The sequence below is a fragment of the Dromiciops gliroides genome, chromosome 3 (assembly GCF_019393635.1).
Source record: "Dromiciops gliroides isolate mDroGli1 chromosome 3, mDroGli1.pri, whole genome shotgun sequence".
Classification (NCBI taxonomy): domain Eukaryota; kingdom Metazoa; phylum Chordata; class Mammalia; order Microbiotheria; family Microbiotheriidae; genus Dromiciops; species Dromiciops gliroides.
In genome coordinates, this window is record NC_057863.1 from 366,522,021 (window position 1) to 366,546,879 (window position 24,859).

The window sequence follows — 24,859 nt, forward strand, 5'->3', positions numbered from 1 at the left end:
TATGAAAAACAATCCATTAATATATAACTAGTACAAATAAATTAATGGTTTGGCTATCACAGCAGTTGAAATGCATCAAAAACTGGGTACTACAATACAATTTTATTAATGAATGATCTACATTGGTTCCAGCTGTGTCCATGTGATTAGGCCTTCACTAGGCAACAATGGGTATTTCCCTATTGCTTTTATTTGATTTCCAAGAATGTGTCATCTGTTACATAAACCCCTGCCAATATGCCCCATGTAAAACTGTTTTTTTAAAAAAAATTTCTGAAGCATAAGTTGAATACCCACACATATTCCTGCCGAAATATTGTTTCCAGTGAATAGGGGCCCAAGTTCCTGTGTCTGGTGCTGCATACCAAAAATCCCAGAATATAAATTAAAGTATAGACTTATTAAATTTATCAGTAAATTTTAGGAAGTGCAGTTGCCTGGTAATGCTAAAGATAGATTATTTTCACTTTTTCATTTCTATCTTAATATTTTATTACAGCACTAGAATGTGTTATAGAGGTGGACAAGCCTGCAGATTGAAATGGGGATAGTCCAGATTGTTCCTTTCCCTAGACCATATGGTATAGTTCTAAAAGCCTTTTGTATGCTGTCTGTTCAGTTTATCGTAAACTCAATCTTTAGTGCACCTAAAAAGATAACCAAATAAAAGTGAGCTAGAGAAAAAGGGCCTCGTATTATTTAAGGACCTTAGAAAAGCTAGTTTTAAAGAAGGTAACATCAGAAGAGACTTCAGAAAATGTTCTGAAGAAGGGAGCACTGTCACCACTTGAAAGCTTTCTGGTGGGCATCGGTTTACCAAGAATGGCTTCTGAGTGTCATTTTAGAAGTTGATAGGATTTGTGTTTTCTGGCTATGGATATCTTATTTGTTCCCTTGCTGCCTTCAGCAGGTAGATGTAGTGTGGTGTGTACATTCTTGTTTGTTTGTTTGTTTTTGTTTTTTGGTGAAGCAGTTGGGGTTAAGTAACTTCCCCGGGGTCACAGAGCTAGTAAGTGTCAAGTGTCTGAGGTCGAATTTGAACTCAGGTCCTCCTGAATCCAGGGCTGGTGCTTTATCCACTGCGCCACCTAGCTGCCCTGGTGTGTATATTCTTCATTTATTTTGACCTCAGAAGCAGCGTTGACCTCTGAGTCATCAGAGATTTGACTTGGATGGAACATAAGAGGTCATTTAGTCCAACCCATTCATCATATAGATGAAGAAACTGAAGCCCAAAGAGGTTATTTGATTTTCCCAAGTTCACACAGGTAGTAAGAGTTGGGAATGTGAACCCGGGGCCCCCGACTCTGAATTCAGTGCTTTTTCTTTTATACTGCAATATCTGAACTTTTTGAGAAATTGAGGAAAGCACCATGGCTAATCTTAAACTTACTTACTCTTCTAGGTGTTAGAGATGGATGACAATTCTTTTCATTTTACTAAATTTTAGAAGAGGTTAAAGATGACTTTATTATCTTCACACATTAAGATGAGGCTTTTTGCCCTCCCCTCCCTCATTTTGATATTTTGAAGAATTTATGATTTCATCTTTGCATGTATTTGTTCTACCAATGTGGTTTGCAGTCCCTCTGTACCTTATTCTATTCAAGTCTTTCCCCTATTTTCCCTTTAAATCTTCATAAAGAATCTAGCCAGTGAATGTTAGATTTCTTTTACTATTTCTGGCCTACCAACATACCATTCAAGTTGTCCATCCATCATCTTTCATTCTTCATACATGGCCATCTTACTTCCTTTTGTGATCATATATGACTTCAGTAATTTCTGTTATGTGTCTTACATGTCATTGGTAACATGCTGATGCCTCCTTACGTTCTGGGGCAGGAATCTTTCAGTTGCCCTTGGGTGTATTTGTGATTTTGTTTCAGCTGAGACTATGGTGTTCTGGGGTTTGTAGCCATATAACATCATTGGGAGAGCATTCATATTTTGTTTTGTTTTGTTTTTTAAATGTTCTGGAAGCGGCAAACAGTTTGGTGTTATTGAAAGTGCTGTGTCATTTCCCGAATGTAGTCAAAGTAGATTTGTAAGGAGGTGGGGCGGGGGAGACTGGAGAAGGAAAGGGTCAGAATGAATGAGAATTGGGCTAATTTATTTTAACCTTGGTTTTTGTTTTCGTTTTTTTTGTTTTGTTTTGTTTTAAAGAGGTACTACTAGTAGTTGGAGAAGAGCATTAGACACTACCCATTGCTTCTTGGCACTGATGATTTGTAGTTGAAACACTACCAAAAGAAAAAAAAAAGGCAAGCCTGTGAAACAAGATTCTATACTCTATCATTACCATGAAACATTGAAAGGGCGACTGAGAGGAACTCACATGTTAATGGAATATGTAATTTTCCTTGGAATGGTCACAAATATATCTGAACAAAAAAGACAGAAAGAGTATATGTTGTATATGTGGTTGAGAGAGATTGAAATTACTGAATCTCTATAACCAGTGTGCAATAGCAATTGCCCCCAAACAGTTTTCCTTGTGAAAATCTAATGCTTTAAAATTTGTCTGAGAGCCATATCTATTAGCAATCTTAGGGAAACGTACTAGGAATGAATACAATAGTATAGGGTCTCACATGTAATAGGCACTCAAATGTTTGTTGAATGAATGAAGTATGATTAATTCTATTTTCCATCCTTTATGATTGAGAGTGATGATGTTCCTGTCCATGTACAGATAAAAATACTGGCATGGGATCAACAGTCTTTAAATGTTCCCTATCCACGTGAAGACTTTCCTTTGGTTTATGCTTCTGACTCCTCTTAGTCTGATTCCTCATTGTTACTCTGCCTTTGTGTTATATAAGCCAAACATCATCCTTCCTGAAAGGAGCCAAGGTATCTCTGTTTATACATTGATCTGCCTGTTGGTTTTGTTTCCCAGAATTACATGAATGTGCTGTATTGTTGAAGTTGTCAAACTTTTATAATTTTTCCTGTCTTTCTGTAGTTGTCTATTTTATTTTGCCATTCATTCAGTATTTGGGTATTCTCTTATGTGCATTTGTCCTACCTGATGTAGTTGCTTTGTGCCAAGCTTGGCTGTGTTGAGAACTGGCTGAGTTCCAAGAGTATCTTACTGGTGATTTTATTCAACAGTTTAGTAATAGATAGCATTCATAGATGACGCTGAAGAAAATGCTCAAGAAGCTAGTTGCAGTGTTTGCTGCAGGTCTAGGTGTTAGAGCCATTGAGAATAAAATCTATTAGCATTCCTTAGAACTTGGTTCTTCAGTGGAAAAGCCTTACATTTTTTACCATTCTCCTTTGAAGAACAACTTCTTGGTCTTAAAATGAATTTGTAGACAGTAGCTTATATAGCAGAATTGATAAGAGTTAGCTTTCAATTCACTTATTGAATTTAATACTTTTAAAATATGAAAGCTTTAAAATTTCATTACAAAACTTCGTGTCTTGGAGTTGTAGTCTGTTTGTTACCTTTCCCATTTTAGATTTTAATTCAGTGCAACACAACCTAAGGTAATTTACTGATAGCTCATTAGCCTAATCAATTTTAGTCTATTTAAAACAGTGTCATGCAAGGAGTTGGTAAATCTTGGATGGAAGATATAAAGGGGAACAGTAATGTATCTTGTCCGATTGTGCTGTGAATACCTGTGTGTGTGTGTGTGTGTGTGTGTATGTGTGTGTGTTAGTGAGATTTATGTATGCTTTTTGAAGAATGAAACATTTTGTCAAGTCATGAAGTGATTTCAAATTGTAACATTGTATTGTGGAATTTGTAAGGTTTTATCTTGTAATAAAGTGATATAAAGAGAAAATAGATTGGGTACTACATATGGTCACTTCTGCATATGACCAACTAAGAGTTAAAGACAGAAAAAATAACAAGTTGATGGATTATTCCTTTTTAATTATATATTGTTTTTTGGCTATTCATAATCATTAATACAAAAAGTTTATGTGTGCATAATTGCATTTGAATTTTAAAAGTTTTACCTTTTATCTCCCCTGAGCCAAGTTTAGTTGATCTTTTGATACAATATAACTCTGATATAGCTACAGTGCTAATTTGACAATTGGAGTTTACTAGAAACAAATTCATGAGTTGCTGATTTTGTTGTTGTTGTTAACAATACTCTCACATTTATATAATACTTAAGAATTTATGGAGCATTTTTCTCTTAAAAATCCAGTGAGATAGATAATTTAGCACATGAGGAAACTGAAGCTCAGAAAACCTAAGTGATTTGTCCAGTCACCTGACCAGACTAGTCAATGGTAGAACCACATAACTCAAGCCCCAAATCTTCTGTCTCACTGTTAAGGTTGTATGAAATTATTGAGATGGTCAAGTAAGAGTATAATAGAAGAAAGAAAAAGTCCAAGAACAGAACCTTGGTTCACATCAGCTTTCATGTGTAGAGAAAAAAAAATGAAAAGAGAAAGAAAGAGGAGTTATAGATGTTGGGGAAAAAAATTAGCAGAGAGTCACATTTCTGAAGCTTAGAAGAGCATCCAGAAGGAAGTGGGAAGTCAGCATTCTGTAGCGGGGATGAGACAAGGAAGATGAATATAGAAAAAAGGGCACTGCATTTGAGTATTTGGAAGTCACTGGTGATTATTGAGAGAGCAGGTTCAGTACTATAACAAGGACATGAGGGAAATCATACTGAAAAAGCAACATTTGTTTAGGCAGCTTTTTCAAGAAATTTGGCAGTGAAAGAAAGGAAGGCAATGAAAGTAGTTAAAGGGTCTAAAACTCCTAAGCATTATACCCAGACCCAAGTTGCCACAAAATTCTAGTCAAGCTTGGTTATTATTGGCAAATCAGTAATAAATCACCTGGGTTTTCACTGGTTCTCCTCTGTACTTGCAATACTCTGCCTCCTGTCTTCCCTGGCTTCCTTTAAGTCTCAGGTAAAAACTCACTTTCTGCAAGAATCCTTTCATAGTTTTCTTTAATGCTAATGCCTTCCCTCAGAGATTACCTGCAAGTTGCCCAGTGTGTATCTAACATGTACATCATTGTTTGCAAGTTGTTAAACCCATTAGAATGTGAGTCTCTTGAGGGCAGGGTCTGGTTTTTCTTTTAGTTTGTTTTGTTTGTTTTTTGCAGGGCAATGAGGGTTAAGTGACTTGCCCAGGGTCACACAGCTAGTTAAATGTCTGAGGCCAGATTTGAACCCAGAAAGTTCGAGTCTTCCTGACTTCGGGCCCACCGCTCTTATCTGAGGCTGGATTTGAACTCAGGTCCTCCTGAATTCAGTGCTGGTGCTTTATCCACTGCGCCACATAGTGGCCCTCCCGGGTCTGTTTTGCCTTTCTTTGTATCATTAGTGCTTATCATAGTGCCTGGCATATAAGAAGTACTTACTTAACAAATGGCTGTTGATTGTCATTGTTCATCTTTTTCAGTCATGCCAGACTCTTTGTGACCCCCATTTAAGGTTTTCTTGGCAAAGATATTGGAGTGGTTTGCCATTTCCTTCTCCAGATGAGGAAACTGAGGCAAACGGGGTTAAGTGACTTGCCCATAGTCACACAGCTAGTTAAGTGTCTGAAGCCAGATTTGAACCCAGAAAGTTCGAGTCTTCCTGACTTTAGGCCCACCACTCTTATCCACTGAGCCATCTAGTCACCCCCTAGTTGATTGAGTTTTTTCTTCTGAGAAAGGACTGGCCTGAGTAAAAAGGACAAAGAACACACACCAATTGGAAAAGCTCCTTCTTTCTATTACCATGATGGTGGTGGTGCCATTCCCTACCATGTATAATGACCATTTCTGGTTCTGATGGAAAAGAGCATCTTTTTTTCAATCTAATTGTCAACAAATAGGGCCAACTGAAGATGGACATCCTGTTATTACTGGGACATTAAAGGCAGTTGATGTTGCCTTGTAACCTTATGATATGATAGAAAGATGACAGGGCTTGGAGCTGGGTTTGGATTCCAACTCACAAAGCTTATTTTCTATGTGGTTGCAGGCCAGTCACTTGGATTTGCCTGAGGGTTAGTTCCTCATTGTAAAATGATGTTACTAATACTTTTTTGTTTGTTTTTTGTTTTTTGGTGAGGCAATTGGGATTAAGTGACTTGCCCAGGGTCACACAGCTAGTGTTAAGTGTCTGAGGCTGGAATTGAACTCAGATCCTCCTGAATCCAGGGCCAATGCTTTATCCACTGCGCCACCTAGCTGCCCCTGTTACTAATACTTTTACTATCTACCTCAAAGTTTTGTTTTTTCTTTTTATTGAGAGGAAGGTGCTTTGCGTAGTACAGTGTGCTGTAATACAGGACTTGTAATGCTTTGTCTGAACCTCCAAAAGTTTCATCTTTTCTGTCCTTCGTAGATCAATATACCATGCCGAACAAGCATATATTTGTTTGAAAATAAATGCCCATTTTGATAGTTTTTGACCCAAAGTCAACATTTTTCATAATTTTTTGTCTTTAAAATGTGCCAAATTGTTTTTGAATCAACTAGTCAATCAACAAGCTAATGTTTATTTCACTTCTTATATATGTGCCAGACTCTGTGCTGGCTATCCATTAGTGATACAGAAATGAAACAGTCTCGGCCCTGGAGGAGTTTATCTTTTATCCTATTGGATAAAATTGAGCAGGGGAGTGGCATTAGACCTGTTCATTAGGAATATGAGTTGGGCAACTGGATGGAGGATGAATTGGAGTGGTGCGAATCTTGGGGCAGGGAAACTATTGGGAGGCTATCACCGTATGTGAAAGGTGATAAGGATTTGAATTAGGGAGGTTGTGCTTTGAATGGAAAGGAGGGTGGTATAAGTATGAAAGATGTTGGGGAGATGGAATTGACAGGTCTTGGCAACTGTTTGGATATGGGGGATATGGGAGAATGAATAGTTGGAGATGACACAGAAATTTCAACCTGTGTTAACTAGAATAGTAGTATTCTCAATAGAAATAGGAGGGGCAGCTAGGTGGCTCAGTGGATAGAGCACCAGCCCTGGAGTCAGGAGTACCTGAGTTCAAATCTGGCCTCAGACACTTTACACACTTACTAGCTGTGTGACCCTGGGCAAGTCACTTAACCCCAATTTCCTCCCTTAAAAAAAAATAGAAATAGGAAAGGTAGTTAGAAGGATGGATTTGGGGGTTAAGAATGATCTTGTTTTGGACATGCTGAGTTTAAGCTTTCTACATGATGTTGAATGGGAAATGTCTGATAGGTATTTAGTGATGATTTGAACTCAGGAAAGAGACTGAAATATATTGATCTTCGATTACAGTCGAACCAACCAAAGGTAGCTGATGAAATAATGAAGACATAGTATGTAGGGAGAAGATAAGAGAGGGTCTAAGATAGAGCCTGTGTGTAGATCCTTAATTAGAAGTCAGGAAATGAATGTTAACCTAGCAAAAGAGACCAAAAAGGAATACCTACACTAGTAGGACAAGGAAACAACATGATCATGAAAACCTAGAGAGGAAAGATGATGCAGGAGAAGTTAGTCACAAATTTTAATTACTGCAGAGAGATCAGGAAGGATGAGAACTGAGACCATTACTCTCCTCCACCACTCCCATTAAATAAGTCACTGGAGATGAATGATGCTGTCAGAAACAAGATTGCAAGGGGTTGAGAAGTTAGTGAAAGGGTGGAAAGATGTAGGATAGTAGGTTAAGGGGATGAACACAAGTGAAAGTTTTTATAGAATCATGGCAACTTAGGTGTGTTTATAGGCAACCTAAGATGCACATCTATTATGGATAGTACTTATTCCATGCCTAAAATAAGCTCTGAATAATTTTGTGTTCCTTCACTGAGAAAGAATGGCCATATTCTCATCTCCATAGAAGGTTTTCTCCCAATTAGTCCACCCACCACTCTTTTGGGTAGCAGTGTGGTACAATGGAAAGCTCAGGAGTCATGGGAATTGGATATAAAACATGCCTCTGTAGCTTACTCCCTACGTCACCTTGGGCAAATAACAACTTCCATGAGCTTTAGTTTTCTTGTTTGTAAAAGGAGAAGGTTGGACTAGATGGCCTCTGAGTTCCTTGATTTTTGATCTAATGATCATGTGTGACCTTCTTCTCACTCTGCCCCAGTATAGGACAATGAACTATATGTTTCATTCTTCTGAATACTCTTCATAGACAACTTTACTTAATGTATAAATTATTCAGTAAAGAGCCCTGATTCTATTGGTGTAAGTTCTCCCCATCATCACAGACTGCATTCCTTCTATACCTCTAATCAATCGACTCCTGAAGTCTTCACCTCTTTTCTGGGCATCGGACCTGTATATTTGTGTCACAAAAGGAATTTGTTAGGACTTCACCAATTTTAAAAAAAAATAGTTTACATAGTATTGGAATTAATTGTTCTTTAAATATTTGGTAGAATTCACTTGTAAATACATCTGACCCTGGAGATTCTGAATAATATTTTTATCTGGACATCTTGTCAGTACCGCAAACTCAATATGTACTGAAGTGAACTTGTTAATTTTCTCCTAATGCTCACTCCCCTTTGGACTTCATCATTTCTTTCAGTAGCACCACCATTCCTCAGTCTCGCACTTCTCAAACCTTGGTGTTGATTTTTACTTTTTCCTCACTTTTCATATTTCTACAACCTTTTCAACCCAATATGTCAAATCTCCCCCACCCCTTTTCCCATTGTAGTTCAACTCCTTATTCACAATGACCTGGATTATTGTAGCAACCTCCCGTTTCTAACTTCTATTCCAGAACTTCCAATCATGCTGCATATCAGTGAATATCACATTTTGTCCTTATTCTTTTCATTAATGTTCCAAGATTCTTCAGTGACTTACCTATTGCCCACCTAATAAAGGTCAGATTTCATTTCTTTGCATTGAAGGCTTTCTGCATTTTACCTCTACCCTGCCATTTTTCTTTGCTCAAACTGGACACTTCTTTGTCCCTTGGAACACTCTCACAAACCCGTGCCGCAGCATGTTCTCTTTCTTTTACTTAGAATGAAACCCATTCCATTCTTTAAAATATAACTCAACTGTGACTTCCTCCATAAAGATTTCCTTTATCCCTGGTTTCGCTTTTCAGCTTAAGACTTCCTGTAGTACTTTGTTTTGAAACTTTCTAGTCCATTTCATAGGACCATCACAGGATGGTAGCTATAAAGGTAGAAGGGACCTTACAGGCCATGCACTACAACCCCCTCATTTTACAGATGAGGAATTAAATGTCTTGCCAAAAGTCACAGAGCCCATAAGTAGCAGAGGTAGGAAATATTTATCATTTTGTTTTATAACTAATTATGCATATGGCACATTCCCCTATTCTACTATAAGGTCACTTGTAGTAATAGGAATTATTTATAGAGACTTGGTATCTTTTGTAGCACCTGGAATAGTAATTTGCCCACAGAAAGTGCTTAATCAGTGTCAATTAAACTGAATTGAGCAGCTAGGTGGCACAGGGTAACTAGGTGGTACAGTGAATAGAGCACTGGCCCTGGATTCAGGAGGATCTGAGTTCAAATCTGGCCTCAGACACTTGACACTTATTAGCTGTATGACCCTGGGCAAGTCACTTAATCCTCATTGCCCTGCAAAAAAAGAAACTGAATTGAGACATATTCCTTCAGTGATACAATCAGCATGAGCTTTTCAGTAACCTCTAGGATACTTCTAGTTTGGCAGTGTTGTAGATTTACCTTTGTTAAATAAGACTATTTTTCCTAAAAGGTGTCTGAAAATCTGTGAAAGAGGTTTTAAGTTTTGAGTTAAACATCTTTAATTAAAAATTTATTGAATAGTTTTCAATAAGTTGCTTTATGAAGAATGTTAGTAGGAGATCATTTTTGTTGTAAGACTAATACTTTGAATTAATAATAAACAAATAATTTCCATTTGACTCATTATGCCCAGACTCTTGGTTAAACAAAGCTATTTCCTAATTCTTGTTCTGCAGAGAATGACCTAAGTTTGTGAAAAACACATATATGGTTTCGTTCATAGGACAAAGAGATTTTGTGATATTTGTATGCATTTCTGAAGAGGATATTATTTTTTGGTATCCTCTTATGACCAAAAGCATAGTAAATGATATGCCATCTTAGTTGGCATTTTAGCATTTAAAAAATTTCTTACTAGAATGACAACTTCATCTTTTACTATAGTCATCTAGATAGACATATACCTAGAACATAGACATGTACATAGAATCACTGGATGGCCAAAAGGTCATCTCTACATCTCCTGCCTTGAGGCAGAACTGCTTTTAACTGTCCTGGAAGAAAGTTATCTAACCCTTCCTTAAAAATTTCCTGAGGGAATAACATTTCTTTTGTAGCATGGTCCAATATTTCAGTACTCTCATTATCTTGGCATTCTTGCTAATGTCCAGCCTAATTCTCATCTGTTGCAATTTAAATCCATATCTCTTGTGAGATCCCTTAGTGAACTATAACAACTGTCCACCATCTCTTACGTCATATCCTTTATGTGTTCTGTGATTTCTCACAAATCACTCCTTTTTCATGATGGTAGAGGTATTAGTATCTTAATTACTAAAGCAGCTTGTTGCAAAAGTGGAATTCATCTTTAAGCAGGAAATGTACCCAGATAACCGGAACTCAAATTTTCTATCTGAGCAGTTCACAGTCATGGAAAATAAAGGATACTTTTTAATATTCAAAAACAGTCCTGAGAGAAAGAGTTCTTACTCATTTACTACATAGACAAAAGGTTTCCCACGTCTGTAGGACAAGACCTTTATGGCTACTGAGCTGTCTTGAAAACAAAGACCTGGAAAAGGGACCACTTAAAAGACTCAGAATTGTGCTTGAAATTCCATATATTCCACTCTGTTCTATGTTCTTAAATATCTTCAAAGTATGATTTAATATTCCTTGGTGATTTTTTCTTTTAAACAGCCTTGTTTTTGTCACTTTACATTTTGCCACTCTTCAGCCAATTTAATACTTTGACGGATGTTTATCTTGTGGTTTCATGTGGATACATTATTTACTTGATAGATGCAGATTGCAATTCATATATGTCTTCTTGCTATATACTATTTTTGCTTATGTCTTTTCATAAGTTGTCCTATAGAATCCACCCAAGATTCTGCAAAGCTTTCTCTGGACATTTTATTATTGTGTGACACCTGGGCCATTGTATCTGTTTGGATGAGCATTTTGAAATTGGGCCATCTCACCTTCTAGGCATGCATGTCTTTGAATAGTGAATGTCATGACTCTTCTTTTGTTCAGTAATAATTGGTAATATATTGCAGCCTACCTGCCCCAAACATATGTCTTTGTGTTGGCCTTTCCACTGCCCATAATTCTGATTGTCCTGTGTCTGTGGAGTTCCATGGTTTGTGGCCATATAGCATCACTGGGAGAATCAGGAGGCAACCAGGTGTTCAGTGGATAAAATGATAGCCCTGCAGTCGAGAAAACCTGAATTCAAATCCAGCCTCAGATACTTAATAGCTGTGTGACCATGGCAAGTCACTTAACATCTGTCTGCCTCAATTTTCTCATTTGTAAAATGGGGTTAAAAATAGTAACTGCCTCACAAGGTTGTTGTGAGGATAAGATGACATAATATTTGCAAATCTTGAAGTGTTATATAAATGCTAGCTATGTTGGAATCATTGCCATGATAATACCAATATCAACTTTCTAATGGGGAAAAAAAGAATTATATTAAAACTGATGATAAGTATTGATAAGCAACTAATTGGTTGTTTTAAGTTTTAAGAATATATGTAGAGAAAAGATGGAAACATGAGTACCTAGCCATGGATAAATAGTAAGGAGCAGTAAGATTTAGTGGAAAGAATCTAATATTTGGTTCCAGCTCTCACACTAATTGTATGGCAATGGATAACTCTTCTGAGCTTGTTTCCTCATCCATGAATTTATTTAATCAGTAATACACAACTTACCTCTCAGGGGTTTTGTGAGGAAAGGACTTATCGACCCTTAAGCACTATATCAATGGAGTTATTGATATTATTACCACCACCACTAAAATTAACATACTACATCCCAGGGAACCAAAGACATAGATTTGATTGCTGAGTTAATGTTAGTGGTCTTTGAAAAATTATAGAGAATGCTCGAGGATTTCATAGAAGTATTATGCTGGTTTTCTAAAAGGTGAAATTATAGGAAAATGAGCCTGACTTTGATCCTGGGCAAAATTCTAGAACATGTTATTAAAGAGGTAGTTTAGGGGTACCTAGAAAGGGAAATAATTGTCAGTGCTAACCAACGTAGTCTCATTGAGAGTTAGACTAACTTCATTTCTTTGTTTGACAAATTTACAAGACCTTTAGATAAAGGAATACCATAGAACTACCATTTTGGATTTCAGCAAGACATTTTCCAAAGTCTCATAAATTCTTGATGACAAGATGGAAAGATAAGAGCTAGGTCAGAATATAGTTAGGTAGATTTGGAATTCGTTGAATTGACCTGACCCAAAGAATACTAATTGATGGTTCATTGTTGATTTGAGAGGAGTCTGTTTTATCCTTTATGAAAAAGAAAATAAATAAATTGTCTAACTAGACAAAATTCACATATAAATGAAGGAAAGAAAAAAGTGGGCTTAATGCTCAATATTCATTAACAGTTTGACATAGTAACCAAAACAACTTGTGTTCTTGGGCTCCATTGATAGTCAGTCTTTGGAATGAGGTTTCTGTCTAAACTAATTAGTTTGTTAGAGTATTACCTGTGATCCTGTTAGTCCATGTTTTGGGAAAGACATTGGTGAGTTAGACAGTGACCAAGAAGATGAGGGAACTTGTAGCTCATTCACTGCTACTGTGAGCCCAACTTTGGGTTAGGTTCTGGGGAATAGAATGACAAAAATATAACCCTTCCCACTGTGAAGGAACTCATATTCTTCCATATCATATGAAGGTTAGCTGAAGTAACTGAAACTTGGAGCAGGAATAACTTAGTGTGGGACACAGTGGTTGTCTTTTTAGAATTTGAAGGGTTGCCAGATGGAAAAAGTCGTTAGGATTTAGCAGGTAAGACAAAAATTCAGGTAACTGTTATATACCATATAATATTTATTAGAGAATTTCAAAACAGATGTATGAAATCTTAAGAGGAAACTTTTTTAAAAATTTTATTTATTTATTTTTTCCTGTTACATGTAAAGGTAGTTCTCAACTTTTGTTCATACAAGCTTGCCAATTTCATATTTTTCTTCCTCCCTCCCCTCCCTCCTCCCTCCCCTAGACAGCAGGTAATCTGATATAGGTTTTATATATATATATAATAACCTTAAACATATTTCTGCATTAGTCATGTTATAAGAGAAAAATCAGAGCAATGAGGAAAAACCTCAAAATAGAAAAACAACAACAGCAGTACCAAAAACAAAAGAAATAGTATGGTTCATTCAGCATCTATACTTCACGGTTCTTTTTTTTTTTTTTCCCCCTGGATTTGGAGATCCTCTTCCATCATGAGTTCCCTGGAACTCTTCTGTGCCATTGCATTGGTGAGAAGAATATAGTCCATCACAGTAGATCAACACACATTGTTGATGATACTGTGTACAATGTTCTTCTGGTTCTGCTCATCTCACTCATCATCAGCCCACACAAGACCCTCCAGGTTTCTCTGAACTCCTCCTGCTCATCGTTTCTTACAGAACAATAGTATTCCATTGTATTCATATACCACAACTTGTCCATCCGTTCCCCAACTGATGGGCATCCCAAGAGGAAACTTTATCAGCCTCAGAGCTTACAGAAGGTTTCACAGAGGAAATGGTATTCAAGTTGGGTTTTAAAGGAAGGATAGGAATTCAGTGCTCAAAAGAGGGATGGAGGGTATTTCCAGAATAGGGAACAATGTGGCATAAAAGTATAACTTTGGAGGGGGGCATTTTGGGAGGGAGAGAGAGAAAAGTACCCATTGCTTAGGGCATAGAATATGTGGAGCATAGTAACATGAAGTGTGTGGAAAAGATACCTTCTGCGTTGCCATTCTGGTGAGAAGTTTAAACTTTGACCTGAAGGCAATAGAAATTTACTGGAGGTTTTTTGATCAGAACACAACCAGATTTGTGCATGAGGAAATTTATACTGGCAGTGGCAAGAAGGGTGGATTAGAAGAGGGAGAGACTGGGAATGTGAAGACTTTTAAGAAACTTTGGTAATATCTTTGCTAGGTATTAATCAGGTTCTGTCCTATGGTTGTAGCAGTGGGAATAGAGATCCGGAAAGCTTGTGTGGCAATCTAATTGACAGACCTTAGTAACTGATTAGATATGAGGTCAGAAAAAAGGCAAGAGATACCTCCAAGAGGATTTATCCACTGGGGACCTAGGAGACTGAGTAAGTGCTACTGGTGGCACAAATAATTCTATCAATCAACAAGCATTTATTAAACTCCTGCTATGTTCCAGGTACTGTGCTAGATGCTAGGAATCCAGAAACAAAAATAAAATTGTCCTTGCCCTCAGGGAGGTTATTGTCTATTAAGAGAAACAATATGTACAAGTAGATGTGGGGGGCGGGGAGGCACAAATGGCTCTGGTGATCAGTAAAGGGCTCGTGTAAGACATGACACTTGCATCAAGCTTTGAAAAAAAGTTAAGAGACTGTAAGGTGCAAAGGAGGAGCAAAGACATCCTTGTTAAGTCTCCATAGCCTCATGTAGCTTCTCCTGTTGCAGGCATTCCATTGTCTCTCAAGAAATTTTGCTGTCACCAAATAAAAACTGGCGGTCATTCATCCATACCAGCTCCATTCCCACCTGGGCTATTAGTTTCCCACTCACTTCAGCTAGTGAAGTTCCAGAGGAAACCTCCAGAGCCCAAAATGTGAAAGTCACTCCTATCCTCCCTTTGTTTTCTGAGCCCAGTTGGGATCTGATCATATGCCATACTTTTCACCTCCACTTGAGAGGGTGTGGTAAAGGGGAGAACTGGATCAGGTATGCTGCTGGTGATTATAGGAATTAGGAATGGGGGGGTGGGGGGGTGGTTCATAAGTCATGTATTAGTGAACCTTTCGGACCAGGATTCTTAATAAAGCAGTGATGGTCTTATTCACAACTGTCTGGGTCATTAGCTTTCAGCACCACTTAGCAGGATGAAAATGTCATTGACCAGCAGAGGTATGTTTATTGGTTTGTAAAAACTGATAACCTTTGCTGATTACAAATGATGAGGTTCAAAACCTTACTGTTGCTCCTCTAAATTTACTTGTTAAATATAATTATAAATCAACATTTGCTTTTTAATTGGGATACAAGTATATACCTATTTAAGAAGCCCCTTCATCAGGGTCAGCTTATTTTTTTAAGGTATTAAAATTGCACACTGTCATTTATTTGTGAAATTGAAATATTTGTAATGTTCCATTTGACTTTTGAAGATATTTACCAAGAATACCTTTATTTTTCATTAGCAGATTCTTGTTTCTACAACTTAAAGTCTCAAGAAATTGCATCGTAAAGATTTTTTGTAGCATTAAAGAAGAAAGAATTGGAATACTCAAACTTGGCTACTTCATTGGGGGTCAGTACTATCTGTAGTAGATAAATCTGTATCTTTACTTCTACTAATGTATAATACTATTATATGACATTGAAAATAAATGGAAAACTAAAACGATGTATTGTTTTTAATCTACCATTAACAAATATGTATAAAAATATCCTATGTTAGGAGCTAGTAGGCTAAATATCATGTGACACAACATTTATATAATTATATAGTAATTTATATGTGCAGTTCACCTTGCTGTTTTTCCAGCTATCTTAATTAGATATTTTGGTACTAGGAAATTAGTTATCAGATCAGTGTTATTATAAGGCCTTCATTGTAATAGAAATTCCCTCTTGTACCTGTAAAACCTCATTTTTCTGACTATAAACTATCTGTAAGTTTACTGTAAGGTCAGAGTACTAGTATTAGAGGTCATAAACTTTGGGATAGTAAATCAACAGGATGTAATAAAGTTTGTGGGGTTTTTTTTAAGCTACGTGGGGAATGTTCTTGAAAATAGGAATTATTGTTTAACACATTCCAAGTATTTAATGTTAATATTTACTTTAAAATAAAGAAAACTATAAAATATATTAATTGGTTTATTTATTGTCCCTTTGAATAAATAAAATGATAGGTTTGCTTAAAGTATTGCTGCCTATATATATTGCTTTTTAAGTATAATTTTATATCTCCAAAATAGTTTTTAGAGAAGTTTTGTTTAGATTATTTTTCAAAAATAGGCTATTTATTCCTGTGATATAGGATGTCATTCTTTCTGGATCTCTCAGTTCAGTTTCCAGATTAGGCTTTTTATATTGAGATATCATATAACATAGTTACATGAAAATTATTAGTGATTTCATTGACATGGAGATTCCCTTTTCCTATGTATCTAGGTAGTCTATAACTAAGTTGTTAAGTCTTTTATCTAAAAGTATTTTATTATTTTCTAGTTACATGCAGAGATAGTTTTCAAAATTTGTTTTTATAAGATTTCTAGTCCCCAATTTTTCTCCCTCCCTTCCCCCCCCAAAGACAGCAAGCAATCTGATACAGGTTATATATGTTCAATCACAGTAAACATATTTCTACATTAAAGTTGTTAAGTCTTAAGGCACAGAAAGGTTAAATGATTTGTCTACAAAGTATATTTAAGTGACTTCCCCATAGCATGGCATAGTGGCTAGAAAGCTGGTGTTCAGAATCAGGATGACCTGGGTTCAGAGTCTGACTATGATATGCAATAACTGTATGACAATGGGCAAGTCACTTTATTTCTTAGTGCCCTGGGCAGTCATAATAGTGTAAGTCACAAATGTGTGCATCAGTAGAAGTTTGCACAAAGAGAATGTTCACACCAGTGAAATCATAGGTCAAAACCAGAGGAACTGTTTTAATAGATACCTGAGGTATGGAGGTGGATTGCTTGAATTTTGAAAATACATTAAACTTTGTGGTTGACTTTTAATTTATCTTTTGGATTGGAACTTTGATATCATTTGTTTAGGAAACAGCTGGTGAGGAATCTAGCCTGATGATATTTCTGTAATTTATAATTTAGAGAACTTTTTGGGACACTGAGATTAAGCGATTTAGCCAGGATCACACCGCCAACTTCTGTCAGACAAGACTTGAACCCAGGTCTTTCTGACTCCCAAGGCTGGCTCTCAGTCCAAAATTCCAAGTTGTTACCTTTAAATAAACTCTCTTAATACTATGCCGCCATTAGTTTTATAGCAAACAACAGAAGGACTTTTTTTTTTCTAGTCAGTGAATGGGACTAGAGAGTAAACACACTTTTAACACACGTGTAGGGTCAAAAACTATGTCATGTAATTTCAAGGATTTAAAGAGCTCCTTCTAGCCACCAAATAATTGCCTCTTGAATATTGGAATGTTTACAGTTAGAGATTTATTCCTTTGGCTATAGGGCTAATTCTTTGTTAAAATATAAATACCCCTGAGAGAAGTAACCCATTTGGTCTTATCAGGCATTTACTGCACATGGTAGTGGATGAGTTTATTAAATCTTTCTCTGAGAGTAAGGTTTGATTGGAGGAAAGGGAGGAGAAGAGAAAAGGCATGAGGGCACCTGCTAATAAAAGGTAGCTATTGTGCAGAAAGCCTCTAATTTTTGCACAGGGGGAAAAAAAGCCCAAACTTTGCTTACTTCATAATTTTGCCCAAAGGCTGTCCTGTAGCACCAATTATCCAGTAATACAGGGTCCTGCCTGGCCTACATTTCTGAATAGATAATTCATCATTAGCATATTTTTGTATGCAAATCTTAAACCAAAATAGTTTCTTAAGTACTCAACTATAGTTTATCTTAAGTAGGCTAAACATTCCCTCTAATCCTGCTTATACTATTAATTTTCTAAGCAAACCTTTTGTTAATAGTGCACAGGTAAACTTCAGCCCAGCTAGTGTCCTAATCATTACAGCCATAGAATGAGTGGGTAAGTCATGAATGGAGTTTTAATGTGTGAACATTAAAAAATTGGTGCACTGATTTTCAGCTTCCTTCTAATTCTTTTATTTGCTTGGTTTGGCCATTTGCTTTCTTTCATTTGGGTTAGTGTGGACATTTGTTAAATAGTTTTTACTGCATCTTTAAGTAGGGTAGGTCAGTTGTCTCATATACAAGTTGAAATAACTGTTCAAAATATTTAGTAGTTGTGGTTATAGAATATAAGGACTGAATGTTCTTTGTCTTTAGAATAAAACAGATTTTTATGGCATTTTAATCCCTTCACAGTCTACTTCCAGCCTCTTTTTTCATTATCCCCCATCGCACTTTCTATGCTACAGCTAATCTGACCTGCTTCTTGTTGCTCTCAATGCATGACATCCTATATTTTGACTCTTTGCTTTAGTATCGGTCAAGAGGTCAGCCAGCACAGTGCTTAGCATACAGCAGAGCCATAATAAATGCTTCTTTATTGATTAATTGATTCAATCATATTAAACCAAAATAAAGCAAATATCAACCAGTTAGTTGTTGAGGAAAGGTTTTGTTTTGGTTTGTTTTTTGTTTTTGGGGGGGTGGAGGAGACTTGTCCAAATGGAAGGATGGTTCTAGTTTGCATATTCAAGTTATCAAGTGCCTCATATGAAAAGAAATCATACCATGGTTATGAAAGAAATCTTGATTGATGCAGGAATTTTTATAAGTTCCACCTTTCAATTCCTGTCTTAAAGCTTTTTATATTCTATACTTTTCTCTAACATTGCCATAAACTTTCTTTTAGAAATCTTATTTTTGTTTCTACCTTTTGTTTGTTATATACTTTTATTTTGAAATGTATTTCTTTCCCTATTCTACCCAGGGAGAGCCATCTTCTAAAACAGATTTTTTTTTTTTAAAGAGAGAAAGGAGAAAGGTTTAGTAAAACTAGCCAACACATCCACCAAGCCTGAAAGTATGTTTGGTGCTTCCTTATCCAGAGTCCTCTTCAAAGAATGGAAGATGGTACATTTTCTCATCTCCTCTTCAGATTCAAACTTTGTTATTATAATTACACAGATTTAGTTTTGTTTCATTTTGTTCTTTCCATTAACTTTGTTGTAGTCATAGGGTGTGTTGGTCCCTGGGTTCTACTTACTTCACTCTACACTAGTTCATATAAAACTTTCTCAGCACTCTTAAATTCCTCATATCCATCATTTCTTGTGCTGCAGTAATACGATTTCTTTGTTTCACATACACATCTCATTTTTTAGCCATACCTGATCAACAGGCATCTACCTTGTTTTTCAGTGCTTGCTACCACACAAAGCCTTGATACAAATATCTTGCTGTTTTGGTTTTTGTGTCCTTGATGGTATGTGGCAACAGTGGTATCTTTGGGTCAGAGTGCCACAAACTTCCAGTAATGTTATAATTAGGCAATTACTTTTGTCTTTTTATTCTTCCCTCCCACTTCAGCAGATGAACTTTTCTTTGTTTCCATTAACTCCTCTTGAGTTTTCAACAAATTGCTCTATAGAGAGGGAATCTAGGATTTCCTCATATGTTACTCTTTTTTACTTTTTATGAATATTTGTCTTTTTGAGATATCTTATAGACAAGTTGGATCTGGTACTTTATGATACATTTGAATTAGGGCAGAAGCTGATCTCTTTTCTTGAAGGCATTCTTTCAAGTTAAACTTAAAAATCTAAGTAAGGTTTGTTACTTGGTTTAGGTAAACTTTAGTTTTCATCCTTAGAGTTTAAGGAAGTGACTGCATGTCTAAACCAATTTGAGAAACTATATAGCTGATTAGAAAACCATGTCCTTAGGATTTCAAGGGCAAATATCTAGAAGGAAAAGACAAAGAAGAGGCAGTCCAGAAGAGGAGAAGGCCTTCATTGTTTTAAAAATCAGATCCAAGAATTTTTCCTTAAGAGTAAGTATTTTTGGAACTCGAGGAAGAATCTTGTCATGTTAGAATACCTTTAAACCACCAGTAAGAAGATCCAGGCACTTGATATTGAATTTTCAGGAAGCTTTCAGGGAGGTTCTTACAAAGTAATTATTAACATTGCTGACTGGGCTCTGAAGTCACAGGTGTTATATAATGGACTTCTATTTTCAGAGGCTTAGTCAGAATCTGAATAATTGGTTCAGTTCTCTCCCTTGTGAAAGGACAGGAGTTCTACAAACAGAAGAATCAAAAAGATATGTTCCCTCACAAACCCATTCGAATACTGTTGAATAGTTAATATTACAGATTTAAAACTCTTTAAAAAAAAAAACAAACTTCTTAACACACACACTGCAACAACCTTGAGTCCAGCTTCTCTGACTCATGTGAATGTCATGCCCAATTATTAATGCTTTAATTTAATAAACATTAGATCCTCAAGCCAAACCAGAATTTGGCAGTTCATTCTATATAGTTGGAGAGAAATTGGTTGGCTTAGATAAATTCCTATGATTATCCTTTAGAATTGAATATGCTTTAGATGTATTGTTATGAAGGAGTTGACTCTGAGCATTTTGACAAAACTAGACATATTATAATTATCCACTGGGATGGTCTTTGGTCATCAATTTAGCTCTTCAGTAGAGAAATCAAGATTTTCCAGAGTGACAGTAAGAATGATCCACCCTCCTTACTGATTTAGTTGTAATTGAAGTCAAGTCCTTAAGGAAACCATGAACCATATCCCACCTGGGAAGGATTCTTAAGTTATATTCTCTCTTTAAAATGAGTCAGACTGTTTATTAACTAAGACTATTAATTATTCCAGCAAAGGGGCTCATGATCCCAGATATACTACATATACCCACTGATTAGAAGAAAAATAGGAAATTAATTAACTCCTAGGCCCCCTTGCTCTACTCAAACAGATTATTTGCAAAGTTTCCAAATTAGATGGCATAGAGTTAATGAAGATGCCCAAGTTTGAGTTTTGGCTCTGGCAGTTCGCTAGGAATGACTTTGTACTCTAAGGTCTCTCTAGCATTAGACAAAATATTTATATCGATGGAATGTCTCCTTGGAAAACCAGTTGATAAAGAGATAACTTAACAGTGACAGACAAGGCCACTAAATAGATACAAGTCATAGTTCCTGCTCCAATCAAGAAACCTAGAGATATTTCTAGCTATCTTTTTACAGGGGCAGTTGCATGCCATGTCAGACTAGACAAGCCTGTGTTTCCTTTGCATAAATTGTGGTGAACATCAGACCCTCCAGAAAGCATAGACAGTTGTCTATGAATCTCTTTTCTTCACTTATGAATTTGACTCCTAAATAAATAGCTGAAGGATTTAAAAATGCCAGGCTATTATTACCAGATTGACTCTTTTTCTTATAATAGAGAGGTGGCTAATAATATGTCCCCTGTCATGCTTAAAAATAGTGATACATCTCTCCTTACCCCACCTATTAGTCTCAGATCCATTTGATTTTAAGTTGAGCATCTGAGCTTTTTAAACTTAGCATTAAATTTTGATTTACCAGAGCCCCCTAACTTCTGAGAAGTAAACTTTCCCAGACAATAACATTTGGAAAAGTATAAGAATCTTAAAAGATATGTGATGACCAGAAATGTTGTCATGTAAAAAGCATGTAATGAACCTGAAGCAATTATGCTTATAGTTTCTTTTTTGTATTTTGAATAATTCTTTTATGTGGATAAATGCTTAATTGATCCATGTTAAAAATGAATAAAGTAAAAATTTACATTTGTACTTTGAAGACCATATCCCAATGTTGCCAGCAGTTGAAAAACTTCTTTACTGTGTCGTTGATTTTTCGAAAATATGTCATGTAGCTATTATGAAACATCCAACCTCTTTGTCTACAGTTCATGTCTCTAAATCTAACTTCAAGCCTTTTTTTTTACTATTATAGGGCAATGCCTCTGTCTTCTCTAGCTGTGTACCTTATTTATTCTTTTCCTTCCTGATCCCTTGAGAGTTATACTTTTGGAAATTACTTTCCCTGGTTATAAAGCTCACTTAAATGGTTAATTTTTTCTTTCTTTTTCTGTTTGTAACCTAAATGGAAACAGCAAATCTAGTTATGCAGACCTCTTAAACTCATCAAGGGAATACCACTTGGAATACCAAAGGAATATTTGCTTGGGAGCTTAACTTCAAATAGGAGACTAGAATAGAAGGCTGAGCTCTCATTACTGAATAGCAGTTCTTTTATTTCTTCGCTTCCCTATCTCACTGCCCAGAGAAGCCATTCCAAACCTTCCTTTCTCTTCTCAAGCCTCTCATAGCTCTCCTTCTCTCTTCTCTGTACTGAGGACCTCACTTCTTATCGTATTGAGACAATTAAGGCCGTTCAGTGTTGGCTCCCTCATCTTCTTTTCAAACCCCCCTTGATATCATCTCTCCCTATCTTCTTTTTCCCTCTAATCTCTGACAGTGAGGTAACCCTCCTTTTTGCCAAGACCAGCCCCTCTCATGCGCCTTTCATCTTATCCCCTCCTGATTTCTCTAATAGATACTATTCTCTATTATCTCTGTCTCTCCATCTGTCTGTTTAATTTTCAACTTCTCCCCATTTCTTGGTTCTTTCCCTACTGCTTTTGAACATGCTCAAGTCTTCCCTAACCTTGAAAAAAGCCTTCACTAGACTCTGTCGTCCCCTCAAGTATCATCCTATTACTCTTTTCCTTTTCTCAGCCAAATTCCTATAAAGAACAATCTACTCTGTGCCTCTACTTCCTCTTTGGTCACTCACTTCTCATTCTTTTGTAATCTGGCTTCTGACCCCAACTGAAACTACTTTCTACAAAATTACCAATAATATTTTTCTTTTCTTTCTTTTTTTAACCAATAATCTTTTAATTTAAAAAAAATGATGGTCTTTTCACAGTCCTCATCCATCTTTACTTATGATGCCTTTGGCACTGTTAACCATGTTTTTACTCTTGGACAGCTCTTCCTCTCTGGATTTTTTGCAGTACTCTTCACTCTCCAAGTTCTCCTCCTGGCTGTCCAACTATTCCTTCTCAGTCTCCTTTACTTCTTCATTCTTTGTACTGCACTTTATAGTTAAGGATGTTTCTGAAGGCTCTGTCTTGGGCTCTCTTCTCTTCTTTCCCTCTATACACATATACTCTATCTCTCTTTATCTCTTTTACTGTGTCTCTTCCCCTGGCCTTATCGGCTGCTATGGGTTTAAATTTTCATTTCTTTACAGATGACTTGCCATGTCTATATATCCAGGCCTAGTCTCGTTTCTGAGATTCTTTCTCATATCACCATTTGCCAGTTTGATATTTTAACCTGGATGTTCCAGAGACATCTAAAGCTCAACATTTGCAAAACCAAAACATTTTCATTTTCTCCAAACCCACCCTTTTTGTGTCAAAGGTCCCGTTATTCTAACATTCTCCCAGGTTCATAATCTTAGTATTATCCTTTACTCTGCCTCACCTCACATATCCAATCACTTGTCACATCTTGCTCTTTCTACCTCCATAGCCAGTAAAAATGTCAATGTTTTGGGGGAAGAGACAAGGTCGGTTTTGGATACATTCCATTCAGAGTTTTGGCAGGACTTTCAGGTGGGATGTCAAGCAGATCTCCCTCTGGCTTCTTATCTCCTCTCTCTCCTGTGACACACAGAGGTTACCAGTGATCTGTGACCTGCCAGATCTGATGGGCCTTTCTAAATCCTCCATCCTCTTTCATCTTTCTGCTGCATTTGATACCATTGACGCCCTGCCTCCTAATACTGTCTCTCCCCTCAGCTTTCTTCTGGCTTTTTTCTTTCCTAGCCTTCTTTAGAGTCTCATCCATCTCTTATTCACTCCCTACTCCTGACCCCCGCAAAGCATGGGTGTCCTCTGAGGAACAGTCTCAAGTCCACTGTTGTTCTCACTGCGTTCTCATCCTTGGTGATTTCATCTGCTTTCAGTTCAGTGCATGTAACTTTCAAGTTTATATATCTAGTTCCAGATTCTCATGAACTCCAGTCTTATAGTACTAGTTGCCTTTTGGATACCTAGATATACAGCTGGTATCTGGGACTGACGTATATTTGGTTCCAGTCCCTTTATTTAAGAAGAGGAAGAAAAGGGAAACATAAAATATAACTCAATGCATATCCATAATAATAACTAGTATTTATATAATGATAAAAGGTTTATAAAGCAATTTATATATTACCTCTTTTATTCCTCACAATCTTGTGATAATCTGTCATTATCACCCCCATTTCACAGGTGAGGCTGAGAGTAATTAAGTGATTATCCCAGGGACACACAGCCAGGAAATGTCTAAGGAGGGTTTGAACTCAGTTCTTTCTGACTCCAAGTCTATCACTTTTATGAGCCACTTAGCTATGTGTATTGATTGATGACAGTGGTGGTGAGAAAGTTTTCTCCCGAACTTAGACCCATTCCTGGTCTATTTTCTAGAGAGGGACTTTCTTAAAACCTTTTCCACTTGTGACCCCTTTTTGCCCAAGAAATTTTTATGTGACCCTGGGTATATGAAATAGGTAGATATTGCCTTTTAATGTTGCCAAATTTTTCATGACCCCCACCTTCAGTTATCCCATATGGAGTTGCGACCCATGGTTTAAGAAGCTTTGCTCTAGAGAAGATGAATCTAACCTGACTCTGCCATTTATTCCTGGACAAATTACATAACCTCCATCTTTTTTTTTTGTTTGTTTGTTTTTATTTTTGATTTTTTTGTGAGGCAATTGGGGTTAAGTGACTTGCCCAGGGTCACACAGCTAGTAAGTGTCAAGTGTCTGAGGCTGGATTTGAACTCAGGTACTACTGAATCCAGGGCCAGTGCTTTATCCGCTGCGCCACCTAGTTGCCCCTAACCTCCATCTTTTAAAGACATTGCAGGTGATTTCCAAAAGTCATTAGTCCCTCTGGCTCATAAACCTCACCAGTCAGAGACT

General features: G+C 36.7%; 1 protein-coding gene across 1 annotated transcript in view; it reads left to right on the forward strand.

The window, feature by feature from the left end:
* The window catches only part of GTDC1 (glycosyltransferase like domain containing 1), a 387,632-nt gene that overhangs the window by 53,913 nt on the left and 308,860 nt on the right, over positions 1-24,859 (forward strand). The window contains 1 exon segment of the mRNA XM_043992941.1: positions 15,406-15,512. The gene's annotated coding sequence lies outside the window, so the exon portion shown is untranslated.